Source organism: Somniosus microcephalus, chromosome 4, assembly GCF_052327205.1.
Source record: "Somniosus microcephalus isolate GS21.2 chromosome 4, FLI_Smic_1.0, whole genome shotgun sequence".
Taxonomy (NCBI): domain Eukaryota; kingdom Metazoa; phylum Chordata; class Chondrichthyes; order Squaliformes; family Somniosidae; genus Somniosus; species Somniosus microcephalus.
The window spans coordinates 27,592,815-27,609,125 of record NC_140990.1 but is presented as its reverse complement, the minus strand read 5'-3'; the positions used below and the strand labels follow the sequence as shown (position 1 = coordinate 27,609,125).

The 16,311-nt window shown below is 48.2% G+C and overlaps 2 pseudogenes; one reads left to right on the top strand and one right to left on the bottom strand.

Moving 5' to 3' along the window:
* Positions 1-3,839, bottom strand: part of LOC147118457 (uncharacterized) — a 36,381-nt pseudogene extending 32,542 nt beyond the window's left edge.
* The window catches only part of LOC147118456 (uncharacterized), a 40,208-nt pseudogene extending 29,399 nt beyond the window's left edge, over positions 1-10,809 (top strand).
* The last annotated feature ends 5,502 nt before the right edge of the window (positions 10,810-16,311 follow it).

The following is a 16,311-nucleotide window of genomic DNA, read 5'->3' as shown; positions in this document are numbered from 1 at the left end:
CATTGAAGTCCCTCACCCAGAGGGCATTTTGTGCCCTTGCTACTCTCAGTGCTTCTTCCAAGTGGTGTTTAACATGGAGGAGTACTGATTCATCAGCTGAGGGAGGGCGGTAGGTGGTAATCAGCAGGAGGTTTCCTTGCCCATGCTTGACCTGAAGCCATGAGACTCCCTGGGGTCCGGAGTCAATGTTGAGGACTCCCAGGGCCACACCTCCACGACTGTATACCACAGTGCCGCCACCCCTGGTGGGTCTGTCCTGTCGGTGGGACAGGACATACCCAGGGATGGTGATGGAGGAGTTCAGGACATTGGCTGAAAGGTATAACTCTGTGAGTATGACTATGTCAGGCTGTTGCTTGACTAGTCTGTGGGACAGCTCTCCCAATTTTGGCACAAGTCCCCAGATGTTGGTGAGGAGGACGTTGCATGGTTGACTGGGCAGGGTGTGCCGTTACTGTGTCCGTAGCCGGTGCCGATGCTGGGTGGTCCGTCCGGTTTCATTCTTATTATGTTTCGTAGCGGTTAGTTACAGCTGAGTGACTCGCTGGGCCATTTCAGAGGGCAGTTAAGAGTCAACCACATAACTGTGGGTCTGGAGTCATATATAGGCCAGACCGGGTAAGGACGGCAGATTTCCTTCCTGAAAAGACATTAGTGAACCAGGTGGGTTTTTACGACAATCCGATAGTTTCATGGTCACCATTACTGATACTAGCTTTTTATTCCAGATTTATTTAATTAACTGAATTTAAATTCCCGAGCTGCCATGGTGGGATTTGAAATAATCTAGAGTAAGACAACGCCCAAAAATGGAATAGTCGGTAACAGAACATCAATGAGTCGTCTCTTATCATGGAGAAATCAAATATTCGAAACACTGTGTTTGAAACAAAGATGATTTATTACATATTTATACAGAATATTAATCTCCAGTTATAGGGGTTATTAACATAGCAACATGGAAGATAGGAGCAGGAGTAGGCCATTCGGCCCCTTGAGCCTGCTCCGCCATTCAATGAGATCATGGCTGATCATCCAATTTCAGTACCCTGTCCCTTGATCCCTTTAGCCTTAAGAAATATATCCAACTCCTTCTTGAATATATTTAATGAATTGGCCTTCACTGCCTTCTGTGGTAGAGAATTCCACAGGTTCACCGCTCTCTGGGTGAAGAAATTCCTCCTCATCTCTGTCCTAAATGGCTTACTCCTTATCCTTAGACTGTGACCCCTGGTTCTGGAATCCCCGGCCATCGGGAACATCCTTCCTGCATCTAGTCTGTCCAGTCCTGTTAGAATTTTATAAGTTTCAATGAAATCCCCTCTCATTCTTCTAAACTCCAGCGAGTATAAGCCCAATCGACCCAATCTCTCCTCATACGTCATTCCTGCCATCTCAGGGTATCAGTCTGGTGAATCTTCACTGCACTCCCTCCATGGCAAGAACATCCTTCCTCAGATAAGGCGACCAAAACTGCACACAATACTCAAGGTGTGGTCTCACCAAGGCCCTGTACAACTGCAGCAAGACATCCTTGTTCTTGTACTCGAACCCTCTCGCTACGAAGGCCAACATACCATTTGTCTTCTTAACCGCCTGCTGCACCTTCAGCGACTGGTGCACAAGGACACCCAGGTCTCGTTGCACTTTCCCTTCTCCCAATCTATTGCCATTCAGATAATAATCTGCCTTCCTGTTTTTGCCACCAAAGTGGATAACCTCGCATTTATCCACATTATACTGCATCTGCTATGCTTCTGCCCAATCACCCAACCTGTCCAAATCATACTGGAGTTTCTCGACATCCTCCTCACAGCACACACGCCACCCAGCTTTGTGTCATCTGCAAACTTGGAGATATTACATCTAGTTCCCTCGTCAAGATCATTTATATATATTGTGAATAGCTGGGGTCCTAGGACCAATCCCTGTGGTACCCCACTAGTCACTGCCTGCCACTCGGAAAAAGACCCGTTTATTCCAACTCTTTGCTTTCTATCTGCCAACCAGTTCTCTATCCAAGTCAGTACCTTGCCCCCAATCCCATGTGCCTTAACTTTACACGCTAATCTCTTATGCGGGACCTTATCGAAAGCCTTCTGAAAGTCCAAATACACCACACCCACTGGAAGAGAGCGGCTGGGACACATTTCTAACAGGCCTCGAGATTAACCCGCACGGAGCCTTTGCTGTCAGTGCCGAGAGACGAGAAAGACCAAAGTGCCGTTTGCCCCTCTCAGTGTGGCCCTGAAGGACTGTGTCCAGGCTGAAGTTCTGTTCCCGCCCTACGATCCTCCCCCAGATTGTCCTTTCTGAGCTCCAGCCAGGTGATGCTAAACACTCAGGTGGGAAAGATGAAAATCTACAACAATGTGTTTAAAACAAAGCTGATTTATCTGACATCTATAAAAGACTTGTATTTCTACAGCGCCTTTCACGACCTCAGGACATCCCAGAGCGCTTTACAGGCAATGAAGTACTTTTCAATTGTAGTCACTGTTGTAATGTAGGAAATGTGGCAGCCAATTTGTAGACAACAAGCTCGTACAAAAATCAACGTGATAATGACCAGGTAATCTTATTTTTTTTGTTATGTTGATTGAAGGATAAATATTGGCCAGGACACCGGGGATAACTCCCCTGCTCTTCTTCAAAATAGTGCCATGGGATATTTTACGTCCACCTGAGAGAGCAGACGGGGCCTCGGTTTAACGTCTCCGGAATATTATCAAGAACATTAAATACCACCCCAGTTATAGGGGTTATTAACATCAGCAGAAACAAACCCCAACTGTCAGAATGATCATGGTTCAGTCCTGGATGTGATTAACAGCAGCAATAACAGCAGAATCCAAACTCTGCAGTCACTTGTGAACTCGCTGGTGTCTCAGCAGGTTGGATGAATCAGTGAATCTCTTCCCACACACAGAACAAGTGAACGGCCTCTCCCCAGTGTGAATATGCTGGTGTTTCAGTAGTTGGGATGAATGGGCAAATCCCTTCCCACACATGGAGCAGGTGAACGGCCTCTCCCCAGTGTGAACTCGCTGGTGTGTCAGCAGATCCTTTTTGCTTTTAAAGCACTTCTCACAGTCAGAACATTTAAAAGGTCTCTCATCAGTGTGAACAAGCTGGTGTTTAGTGAGCTGGGATAACTGAGTGAATCCCTTCCCACACATGGAGCAGGTGAACGGCCTCTCCCCAGTGTGAGTGCGCTGGTGTACAGTGAGGTCAGATGATCGCCTGAACCCAGTCCCACAGTGAGAGCACCTGAATGGTCTCTCGTCAGTGTGAACACGTTGATGGCATGTCAGTTCCCTGGAACTTTTATAGCACTTCCCGCAGTCCGGGCATTTAAAAAGTCTCTTGTCTGTGTGAACTCACCGGTGCTTCAGCAGGGCAGAGGAATGAGTGCATCCCTTCCCACACTCGGGGCAGGTGAACAGTGTCTCCCTGGTGTGACTGCGTCAATGAATTTCCAGCTCAAACGGGTAACTGAATCTCTTCCCACAGTCTCCACATTTACACGGTTTCTCCCCGGTGTGTCTGCGCTTGTGTCTCGACAGGCCAGATGATCGGCTGAATCCTCGTCCACATTGAGAACACATGTACGGTTTCTCCCCGCTGTGAATGGTGCTTTTTGCTTCCATGTTCAAAGGCTGATGATATTCAGGTCCCGATTAATCAAGTGACTCTGTCAGATCTTGATGTGATGTTTTGTTTGAGTTTCCCATCTTCAAATCCTCCCCTTCTAATATCCTGTAAAATGAATTTAAAACAGGAAAAAGGGAGCGTGAGAGAGAACACACAAAAACACAAAGGCAAGTTGTGAAATTGAGCTCAATGAATCTGGTCATTTGTGGGGTCGGCACCAGAAAAAACTGACCATGAAAGCTGCCGGATTGTCGTAAAAACCCAACTGGTTCACTGATGTCCTTCAGGGAAGGGAACCTGCCACCTGGTCTGGGCCGACACACGACTCTGGCCTCTATGGGAGGAGAGAGAGAGAGAGGTGGGAGGGCGAGGGCTCGAAGGAGAGAGACTTTATACATCTGCAGCTCGACAACAACTTTGACAAAACCTCCCAAATCTGCGACCTACAGTTTGTAGAAGGACAAGGGAAGCAGGTACATGGGAACACAATCACCACCAAGTTCCCCTCCAAGTCACTCACCATCCTGACTTGGACAAATATCACCGTTCGTTGCTGAGTCAAAATCTGGTAACTCCTGGCATTGTGGGAGTACCTTCACCACATGGACTGCACTGGTTCAAGAAGAAGGCCCACCACCACCTTCTCAACAGGACACTGGGGATTGGCAATATATGCTGGCCTTGCTAGCGATGCCCACATCCCAAGAATTAATTTTTCAAATCTGTATGTAAAACAGATTAAAAGCCTTTACAGAAATACTTGTTCCTAAAACAATACTCGTCCCCAACAAGCTGGCCACCAAACTCCAAACTCTTGGCCTGAACACTTCCCTCTGCAACTGGACCCTGGACTTCCTAACAAACAGACCCCAGTCTGTCAACTTAGGTAACCACACCTCCCCCCCCCCTGACCCTGAACACGGGGGCCCCACAAGGATGTGTGCTGAGCCCCCTCCTCTACTCCCTCTTCACCCACGACTGTGTGGTGTTCATGGTTCCAACACCATCATCAAGTTTGCGGATGATACCACGGTAGTAGGCCAGATCACCAACAACGATGAGTCAGCCTACAGGGAGGAGGTCCAGCATCTCGTGAAGTGGTGCGCCGATAACAACCTGGCCCTTAACATCAAGAAAACCAAAGAAATCATTGTGGACTTCAGGAAGTCTAAAGGCGGAAGTCACACCCCCATCCACATCAATGGGGCTGTGGTGGAAAGGGTGGACAGCTTTAAGTTCCTCGGAGTCCACATCACGGAAGACCTCTCCTGGTCCCTCAATACCTCCTCTCTGGTGAAGAAGGCCCAGCAGCGCCTATATTTCCTAAGGAGGCTGAAGGGATGTAACCTGTCACCCCTGATCCTCTCTAACTTTTACCGCTGCACAATAGAAAGCATCCTGACGAATTGTATCACGGTATGGTATGGCAGCTGTAGCTACTATGACCGGAAAGCCCTGCAGCGGGTAGTCAAAACTGCCCAACGCATTTCCGGCACCCGGCTACCGACCATAGAGCACATATACCAGAAACGCTGTTTACGGAGGTCACGGTCCATCATCAAAGACCCTACCCACCCCAGCTACAGTCTGTTCACCCTCCTGCCATCTGGGAGATGCCACAGATGCATTCGCACCCGTACGACCAGATTTAGGAACAGCTTCTTTCCCAGGGCTGTCATCCTACTGAACTCCACAAATAAACTCTAAAGCCTGCACATCTGCCAATGCACTTTATTATGGTTATGTTTATGTTAATGTATTACAAGCCAAATGTATGTTGCATGTTTAAATGTCTTAATCTAAATGTACACTCTCGGGAGCCGCAAGCCTACATTTCGTTGTACTGCACTTGTGCATTAACAATGACAATAAAAGTTGATTTGATTTGATTTGATTTTGATTTGATTTTACATTGTGCGGACAGTGTCTGCTTAGCAATCTAATCTCCCCCAGAATCCACCTCCCTTGACAATCCCACATTGGAAATTGTTGGGTCCTCCTGGGCTCAGAAGTACTGGGGGTTAAACCCAGCAGCTTCTCCTCCATCTCCACTCCAGTTCAAACTGAAGCAACAAAAAGTCCTGCACAGCCGGCCAGGGACCTACCTTCCGTCAGCCTGCAATAAAACTCTTCCCGACAGCCGCTGACTAATGGCGGCTGCAGCACCCACAATTCCCCGCGCCCCAGAATTCTGATTCTGACTGAGTTTTTTGATGAGGTAACAGAGAGGGTTGATGAGGGCAATGCGGTTAATGTGGTGTACATGGATTTCCAAAAGGTGTTCGACAAGTGCCACATAATAGGCTTGCCAGCAAAGTTGAAGCCCATGGAATAAAAGGGACAGTGGCAGCATGGATACGGAATTGGTTAAGTGACAGGAAGCAGAGAGCAGTGGTGAACGGTTGTTTTTCAGACTGGAGGAAGCTATACAGTGGTGTTCCCCAGGGGTCAGTACAAGGATCACTGCTTTTCTTGATATATATTAATGACTTAGACTTGGGTGTACAGGGAACGATTTCAAAATTTGCACATGATACAAAACTTGGAAATATAGTGAACAGTGGGGAGGATAGTGATAGACTTCAAGAGGACATAGACAGGCTGGCGGAATGGGCGGACACGTGGCAGATGAAATTTAATGCAGAAAAATGCGGTGATACATTTTGGTAGGAAGAACGAAGAGAGGCAATATAAACTAAAGGGTACAATTCTAAAGTGTGTGCATGAACAGAGAGACCTGGGGGTATGTGTGCACAAATCGTTGAAGGTGGCAGGGCAGGTTGAGAAAGTGGTTAAAAAAGCATACGGGATCCTGGGCTTTATAAATAGAGGCATAGAGTCAAAAAGCAAGGAAGTTATGATGAACCTTTATAAAACACTGGTTCGGTCTCAACTGGAGTATTGTGTCCAATTCTGGGCACCGCACTTTATGAAGGATGTCAAGGCCTTAGAGAGGGCGCAGAAAAGAATTACAAGAATGGTTCCAAGGATAAGGGATGAGGGACTTCAGTTACATGGATAGACTGGAGAAGCTGGGGTGGTTCTCCTTAGAACACAGAAGGTTGAGATGAGATTTGATGGAGGTGTTCAAAATCATGAGGGTTCTGGACGGAGTAGATAGAGAGAAGCTATTCCCATTGGCGGAAAGGTCGAGAACCAGAGGACACAGATTAAAGGTGATTGACAGAAGAATCAAAGGCGACATGAGGAAAAACTTTTTTACGCAGCGAGTGGTTAGGATCTGGAATGCACTGCCTGAAAGGGTGGTGGAGGCAGATTCAATCACGGCTTTCAAAAGGGAATTGGATAAGTATCTGAAGTAAAGAAATTTGCAGGGTTACGGGGAAAGAGCGGGGGAGTGGGACTAGCTGAAGGGATCCTGCAGAGAGCCGGCATGGGCTCGATGGGCCGAATGGCCTCCTTCTGTGCTGTAACCATTCTATGATTCTATAAAATATTAGAAAGTTTGTGCCACAGGAACACAGCGTTTATCTGTTTTTATTGATGAATTTAAAAAGTGTCTATTAAAACCTGAGCCAGTGTGTTGTGAGACAAAGAGCCTTGTGTCCAATAAGGGGAATAAAGGCCCACAGCCTCCCCTGGCCCCGGGCCCTGAACAAAGGACTAGAGAAACTCGCTGCCCTGCGGATCAGACAATCAGCAGGCGCTAGTCCCGCCCCTCGGGCTCTCCGATTGCTTGGAGGACACGCCGCCGGCTCGCGCCTCCAGCCCCGCCCCGCTCGCTCCCTATTGGTCGGAAGATCCCGGCAATCAGGCCGTGGGCCGGGTCACGTGTCACCGAGGAGATCACGTGCGTCGTACAACTGACGCCGCTCGGTCCGGGGCTTCGCAGACTCTCAGGTTTTTCGATTTCTCTTTATTCTCTCCCGATCCACCCCTCCCCCCCACCCCGCGCGATTCTCACCCAATCGGAACGGAGAAAACTCACTTTGCGTCACCGATCGCGACTCTGGAACCGACACCAAGGCCTTTCCCCGGAATTCCCCGCGCCGACTCCGTCCGACAGGATCAGAGTGCGCAGGCGCAGATCAGAGTGGGGGTGGGGCTTGGTCTCCTCTGGGCATGCGCGGTTGTTACCCGTGGTGACCGGGAGGGGTCGCTGTGCGGACTCGGCACAAACCGCCGTCCCGCGTACGCATGCGCGGACTCCTGACTGTCAATGAACCATCAGCCAGAAGAGGTCGCTGGTGAGACCAGTGAAGAAAGAAAGATTTGCATTTATATAGCGCCTTTCACCAGCACCGGACGACCCAAAGCGCTTTACAGTCAATGAAGTACTTTTAAAATGTAGTCACTGTTGTAATGTAGGAAATGCAGAAGTCAATAATCGCACAGCAAGCTCCCACAAACAGCAATGTGATAATGACCAGATAATCTATCTTTTTGTTATGTTAATTGAGGGATAAACATTGGCTAGGACACCGGGGATAACTCCGCTGCTCTTTCCCACATTATAACAGTGACTACACTCCAAAAGTACCTCGTTGGTTGTAAAGCACTTCAAGACGTCTGCTGGTCATGAAAGCACTATATAAATGCAAGCCTATCTTTCTCATCCACCTGAGAGAGCAGACAGGGCCTCAGTTTAATGTCTCATCAAAAGACAGCACCTCCGACAATGCAGCACTCCCTCAGCACTGCATTGGAGTGTCAGCCTAGATTTCTATATTCAAGTTTCTGGAGTGGGACTTGAACCCACAATCTTTCTGACTCAGAGGTGAGAGTGCTACCAACTGAGCCACAGCTGACACTGAAGAACAAGCAGTTCTGACGAAAGGTCATTGACCTGAAACGTTAACTCTGTTTCTCTCTCCACAGATGCTGCCTGACCTGCTGAGTATTTCCAGCATTTTCTATTTTTATTAAAGAAATGAGGGACTGATTACTGACAGGAAGAATGTTGGGTCGTCTTGCGCATGCGCACCTCCCCGGCGGCTGAGGTGAAACACCGACTCGCCCCCACCTGAGCCGCGCACACGTACCAGATGTTGCGGCTCCGAATGTGCGCCCAGTGTTCCAACCGCGGGGTTTTGTGCGCTGAGCATGTGCGTTGCGGACCGATCGGGACAGGCGATTGTGGAGCAGGAGGGAGAGCGCGGGGGCCATGAGCACATGCGCGGGACTCAGAGTCAACAGAGCGCTTTCCGGAGTGCCGGGGACTTGTGGGTATTACAGCCGCTATTACTGCTGATCCTTTCAACCAACCTGTGCAGCAGCTGGAGCCTGAAAATCAGCTTCACTGCCCCTAGGGTCGGATAGGGGAAAATTAAACAACAGTTTGCCACTGATCCTTTTCTGATCTCAATTTATAGGGTTATAGAAGTGGAGCAGTTTCAGGCGGGATGCTCAGACCAAACATCACGTCAAGATCTGACAGAGTTGCTCAATTCATCTGGACCTGAATATCATCGGCCTTTGCACATGGAAGGAGAAAGCAGCAATCGCAGCGATGACAAACCGCACACGTGTTTGGTGTGTGGACGCGGATTCAGCCGATCGCCTGACCTGGTGAGACACGTGCACCGTCACACCGGGGAGAAACTGGGTAAAGGTGGGGACGGCGGGAAGGGATTCAGTTCCCCGTCTGCATTGGAAGTTCAACAGCGCAGTCACACCAGGGACAGTCGGTTCACCTGCTCCGTGTGTGGAAAGGGATTTGTTTGTTCATCCCACCTGCAAACACACCAGCGAGTTCACACTGGGGAGAGACCATTTCAGTGTTCTGACTGTGGGAAGTGCTTTAAAAGCCCCGGGGATCTGAAGAAACACCAACACCTACACACTGGGGAGAGGCCATCCACCTGCTCCGTGTGTGGGAAGGGATTCACTCAGTCATCCAACCTGCAAACACACCAGCTTGTTCACACTGATGACAGACCATTTCAATGTTCTGACTGTGGGAAGAGCTTTAAAAGCCCCAGGAAACTGAAGGAACACCAGCTTGTTCACACTGATGAGAGACCATTTAACTGTCCTGACTGTGGGAAGAGCTTTAAAAGCCCCCGGGATCTGAAGGGACACCAGCTTGTTCACACTGGGGAGAGGCCATTCACCTGCTCCGTGTGTGGGAAGAGATTCACTCAGTCATCCAACCTGCAAACACACCAGCTTGTTCACACTGGGGAAAGACAATTTCAGTGTTCTGACTGTGGGAAGAGCTTTAAAAGCCCCTGGGAACTGAAGCGACACCAACTTCTTCACACTGATGAGAGACCATTTCAGTGTCCTAACTGTGGGAAGAGCTTTAAAAGCCCCGGGAAACTGAAGTAACACAAGCGAGCTCACACTGATGAGAGGCCGTTTAACTGTCCTGACTGTGGGAAGAGCTTTAAAATCCCTGGGGAACTCAAGCAACACCAGCGAGTTCACACTGGGGAGAGGCCTTTCATCTGCTCCGTGTGTGGGAAGGATTTCACTCTTGTCATCCAACCTGCTGACACACCAGCTTGTTCACACTGACGAGAGACCCTTTAAATGTTCTGACTGTGGGAAGAGCTTTAAAAGTTTGAAGAGCCTTAAGAGTCACCAGCGTGTTCACACCGATCATCGAATCTAACAGCACAGAAGGAGGTGATTCGGCCCATCGTGTCTGCGCCGGCTCTTTGAAAGAGCTGTCCAATTTAGTCCCAAACCCCAACTTTATCCCCAGAACTCTGCAAACTAGTCCTCTTCAAGGACATGTCCAATTACCGTTTGAAAGTTCCTGTGGAACCTGATTGCAGCATCCTTTCAGATGGTGCGTTCCAGATCTTAACAACCCTCTGTGTGAAAACAATTCTCCTCATTTCCCTCTAGTTCTTTCAGCAACTATTTTAAATCTGTGACCTTTGGTTACCGACCCACTTGCCAGAGTGAACAGTTTCTCCCTACTTGCTCGATCAAAACCCCTCATCATTTTGAACACCTCTATTAGGTCTCCTCTTAACCTTCTCTGCTCTAAGGGGAACAATCCCAGCTTCTCCAATCTCTCCACATAACTGAAGTCCCTCATCCCTGGTACCATCCTGGTCAACCTCCTCTGTACCCTCTCCAAGGCCTTGACATCCTTCCTAAAGTGTGGTGCCCAGAACTGTACACAAGACTCCAGCTGAGGCCAAAACCCTGCAGCTGTACAAAACCCTGGTTAGACCACACCTGGAGTACTGTGAGCAGTTCTGGGCACCACACCTTAGGAAGGATATATTGGCCTTGGAGGGAGTGCAGCGTAGGTTTACCAGACTGATACCCAGACTTCAAGGGTTAAGTTACGAGGACAGATTACACAAATTAGGGTTGTATTCCCTGGAATTTAGAAGGTTAAGGTGTGATCTGATTGAAGTTTTCAGGATATTAAGGGGAACAGATAGGGTAGATAGAGAGAAACTATTTCTGCAGGTTGGGGATTCTAGGGCTGGGGGCACAGTCTAAAAATTAGATCCAGACCTTTCAGGAGTGAAATTAGGAAACACTTCTACACACAAAGGGTGGTAGAAGTTTGGAACTCTCTTTCACAAATGGCAATTGATGCGAGATCAATTGTTAATTTTAAATCTGAGATTGATAGGTTTTTGTTACCCAAAGGAATTAAGGGATATGGGCCAAAGGCGGGTGTATGGAGTTAGGTCGCAGATCAGCCATGATCTCACTGAATGGTGGAACAGGCTCGAGGGGCTGAATGGCCTCCTCCTGTCCTATGTTCCTAACTAGTGATTTGTAACGGTTTAGTGTAACTTCCTTGTTTTTGTATTCAGTGGCCCTATTTACAAAGCCAAGTGTCCCATACGCTTTCTGAACCGCCTCACCAACTTGCCGCGGCACTTTCAAAGATTTGTGAATATGGACCCCCAGGTCCCTCTGCTCTTCCACCCCCTCAAAATAGTCCCATTTAGATTATACAGCCTCTCCCTGTTGTTTCTCCCAAAGTGCATCACTTCACACTTAGCCTCATTTAATTTCATCTGCCTTGTGTCTGCTCATTTCACAGTCTGTCTCTGTCCTCCTGAAGTCTGCTACTACTATGCTCACTATTTACTACGTTGCCAAGTTTTGTATCATGTGTAAACTTTGAAATTTTACACCTATACCCAAGTCCAGGTCAGTTATATATAACAAGAAAAGCAATGGTCCTAATCCCAACCCCTGGGGGAACCCACTGCATACTTCCCTCCAGTCAGAAAAACATCCCTCAGCACTGCTCACTGCCTCCTCTCCCTTAGCCAATTATACCCAAATTACCATCAGCCCTTTAATTCCCTGTGCTTTTATTTTCCGAGTAAGTCTCTTGTGTGGTACTTTATCAAATGCCTTTAGAAAGTCCATATATACAACATCTGCTGCACTACCTTCATCAGCCCTCTGTTACTTCATCGAAGAACTCAATCAGGTTAGTCAGACACGATTTACCTTTAACAAATCCATGCTGGCTGCCCCTTATTAACCCATGCTTCTCCAAGTCAGAATTAATTTTGTCCTTGACAATGGTCTCTAGACGTTCACCCATCACTGACATTAGACTGATTGGCCTGTAGTTACCAGGTTTATCCCTCTCCCCTTTTTCAAACAGGGTGTAACATTTGCAATCTTCCAGTCCTCTGGCACCACTCCCATATATCTGAGGGAGATTGAAAGATTGTGGTCAGAGCTTCTGCTATCTCCACCCTAGCTTCCCTCAGCAATCTAGGATGCATTGCATCTGGACCAGGTGACTTGTTAACTTTGAGTGATGACAACCTATTGAGCACCTCCTTTCTATCCATTTTTATCCAATTTCTCTACTCCTCCCTCCTCTACTGCGACATTAACTTCATCCTCTTCTTTTGTGGAGACAGATGCTAAGTACTCATTCAGTACCTCAGCCACACCCTCTGCCTCCGTATGATGAGCTCCTATTTGGTCCCTAATCGGCCCCACCTTTCCTTTAACTATCCTTTTACTTTTCATATGTTTATAAAAGATTTTTGCGTTCTCTTTTACGTTACCCACTAATCTTTTCTCGCATTCTCTCCCTTGTGTTAGCTGTGGCTCAGTGGGTAGCACACTCGCCTCTGAATCAGAAGGTTGTGGGTTCTAGTCCCACTCCATGGGACTTGAGCACATAAAGCTAGGCTGACACTCCAGTGCAATGCTGAGGGAGTGCTGCACTGTTGGAGGTGCTGTCTTTCTGATGAGACTTTAAACTGAGATTCTGTCTGCTCTCTCAGGTGGATGTAAAAGATCCCATGGCACTATTTTGAAGAAGAGTAGGGGAGTTAGCCCCGGTGTCATCACAGAAACCCCACAGTGCAGATAGAGGCCATTTCGGCCCATCGAGCCTGCACCGACACATATCCCACCCGATCCCCGTAACCCCTACACCAACACATATCCCACCCTATCCCCGTAACCCCACGTATTTAATCCCCCTAACACTAAGGGTCAATTTATCATAGCCAATCAACCTAACCTGCACATCTTTGGACTGCTGGCCAATATTTATCCCTCAATCAACATAACAAAAACAGATTACCTGGTTATTATCACATTGCTGTTTGTGGGAGCTTGCTGTGTACAAATTGGCTGTTGTGTTTCCCACATTACAACAGTGATTACACTCCAAAGTATTTAATTGGCTGTAAAGAGCTTTGAGACGTCCGGTGGCCGTGAAAGGCACTATATAAATGCAAGTCTTTCTTTCATATATCCTTTTTCAATTTCCCCCCACTCTCTGTATTCTCCTGGTTTTTGACTGTATTCTGTACCTGACATTTGTCGTAAACCTCCTTTTTCTGTTTTATTCTAACCTCTACATCCTTTGTCATCCAGGGAGCTCGAGCTTTGGACGCCCCATCTTTCCTCCATATGGGAATATGCTTGGTTTGTACCCGGTGTCAAATTTTGTTTTATAACGTGAAGCGCGTTGGGACATTTTACTACATTAAAGATGTTATATAAATACAAGTTGTTGTTATTGTCTGAAACTAACAAATTCCACAAAGGAAAAATAACAGTATTTTTACTCCCAAATATTAAATATTTTGTTCCACGAAGTTTATCTGCTTTTATTCATGAATTTTAAAAGTCTATCCCATTGTGAGGCAAAGAGCCTTGTATCCAATAAGGGGAATAAAGGCTTACAGCCTCCCCTGGCCTTGAACAAGGGACTGGAGAAACTCGCTGCCCTGCGGATCAGACAATCAGCCAGCGCGAGTCCCGCCCCTTGGGCTCCCCGATTGGTTGGAGGACCCACCGCCCATTCGGTCCTCCAGCCCCGTCCTACTCTTCCTATTGGTCCGGAGCTCCCGTCAATCACCCGGGCAGTGTGAGCTGAGCATGTGCGGACCTTGGCAGCAGCCGCTGACACATCAGGAGAGAGAGATCAGGGAGCGGGTTCATGAACCCCGGGGGGACGTGGGCCACTCACAGCCCGAGCTCAGGGAGCGGGTTAATGAACCCCGGGGGGACGCGGGACGCTCACACCCCGAGCTCAGGGAGCGGGTTCATGAACCCCGGGGGGACGCGGGCTGCTCACACCCCGAGCTCAGGAAGCGGGTTCATGAACCCCGGGGGGACGCTGGCCACTCACACCCCGAGCTCAGGGAGCGGGTACATGAACCCCGGGAGGACGCGGGCTGCTCACACCCAGAGCTCAGGGAGCGGGTTCATGAAACCCGGGGGGACGCGGGCCGCGAGCCGCTCACACCCCGAGCTCAGGGAGCGGGTTAATGAACCCTGGGGGAGGCTGCAAGATTCTCAGCAGCTCAGTTCTGCTCGGTGCTGTGTGAACAGGCTGCTCCACACCCCGGCTGCTCACGGGGAATGCCAGTGCGGAGGGCCCAGTGCAGAAGGCCCAGGGTGGAAGACCCAGAGGAGAGTGTCCTAGGCGGGAGGCCCAGCACAGAGGACCCCAGGTGGGGGGCCTAGGGCGGAGCGGCGGGGGGCCTAGGGCGGAGCCGCTGGTTGCCAGAAGCGGAGTCGGGAGATGCTGTGGGTGAGCATGCTGCACGGTTTCTAAAGTTGAAGACTGGTCTCCGGCCCGATTGAGTTCCAGCGGCCCCGTCTGTGCTCCGTTTGGTGGCAGCTGTGAAGCTTTTTCTCGGTGACGGGGGCCGGTTTGTGCGCTGCCGTTTTGGTGGAGGAAAGACAGACTGTTCCTATCTATAGTACGGTGCTTGAACAGCCATAAGATGAGAAAAGAGAATGGAATAAAAGTGAAAAAGGAAAAAAGGAAAATAAAAGGAAGATAAAAAGCAAAACAAAGTAATATCGGCAAGGAATAATGAATGTCTTGATGGCTGGGTCCTGTGAGTGATAACAGCAAGAAGAAGGGAATTTGAGAAGTTGTTTTCTTTTACGCGATTTGAGAAAGTGGTCGGCTTTTCTGTGGAAAAGTTGAAGACTGTGGACAAGGATTATGACATTATATGGTTAGATAGCATCAAGTGAAGACGAGGAGTTATTAGAGTGCCAATAGGACTGGCGTAGAACTGGTATTTACTTGTTTTTCTGAAGAAGTTTCGGGTTTCTGGTTAAAAGTAGTTTACTTGAAGTTTTAATTGATTTCTGATATGGTTATGGGACTTTGTATATTGTGTTGTTATTTAGTGTTAAAGCCTTCCTCAATGTACGAACGATCGAACGAACGAACGCTCAAGTGAACACACGCATGCGGATACAAATAATACACACGCACACACGCATACACAATGGATCTTACGTTCGACCGAATGAAGGGCCTTCGCTCCCCAGGATGAAGACCGGCATCCTATTGGGTGAGCGTGAGGCCTGTCTGGATGGATGAACGAACGCTCGCATGTAGACAAATGACACGCACGCAGACATGCACAATGGAATTTACGCTTGAGCGAACGAACGGCGGAACGAATGACCGAATGATTGAGCGATGCCAGTCGGACTGGCATATACGGGTTCTTTCTTTGGTTTATTAAATAGTGGCAGTTTGTACTGTAAACATTATTGATTTACCTGTAAAAATTTATTATTGTCTTTATATTGTTGACCATGAAGCTGTTTTGAGGCTTTATCCTTTTAATTGTAGTCAATGAATGTAATGGATTTACTATGTAATTGACGAGTTGCATAAGTACTGTTGTATTTGAGTGCAGCACCAGGCCCGATTATAAGAGCAGTGGACATTAGCCGCCTCCACCCGCGGGTTCCCATTTCGCTCCGGATCGAATCTCAACAAAGCGCCAAACTCCAGGACAGACAGGAAGTGAGTCAGGGAGCGTCTGTAAATGAAGGAGAAATGCTGACTGGTCAGGGAACGTCTGTGTAATGAAATCTGTATTCGTTCTTGCCTGTATTCGTTTTGCACTCATGTATATTACCCTCCCCCACACGGTGTATAGTTTCACTTCCTCTTTCCTGACTAACCTGTATGACTCATTCCTGCGAGCCAGTCAGTGTGTTGAGATGTTAGCTCTGATCTTAGTGTTTAAAAGCCAACTTGTTTAAGTCTATAACTTCTAGTTTTGTGGTTATTGAAGGCCCATCAATTTTAATCACTAAAGAATACTAGGATGGATCGACTCCTAAAACCAGAGCGTCTGGACTTGCATCCACATTCTGCTGAAGCATCAAATCAATTTGGACACTGGCTCAAATGCTTCGAACTCTTCGTGAGGGCCTCATCCGCTAGCGAGGTAGATAAACTGAGTC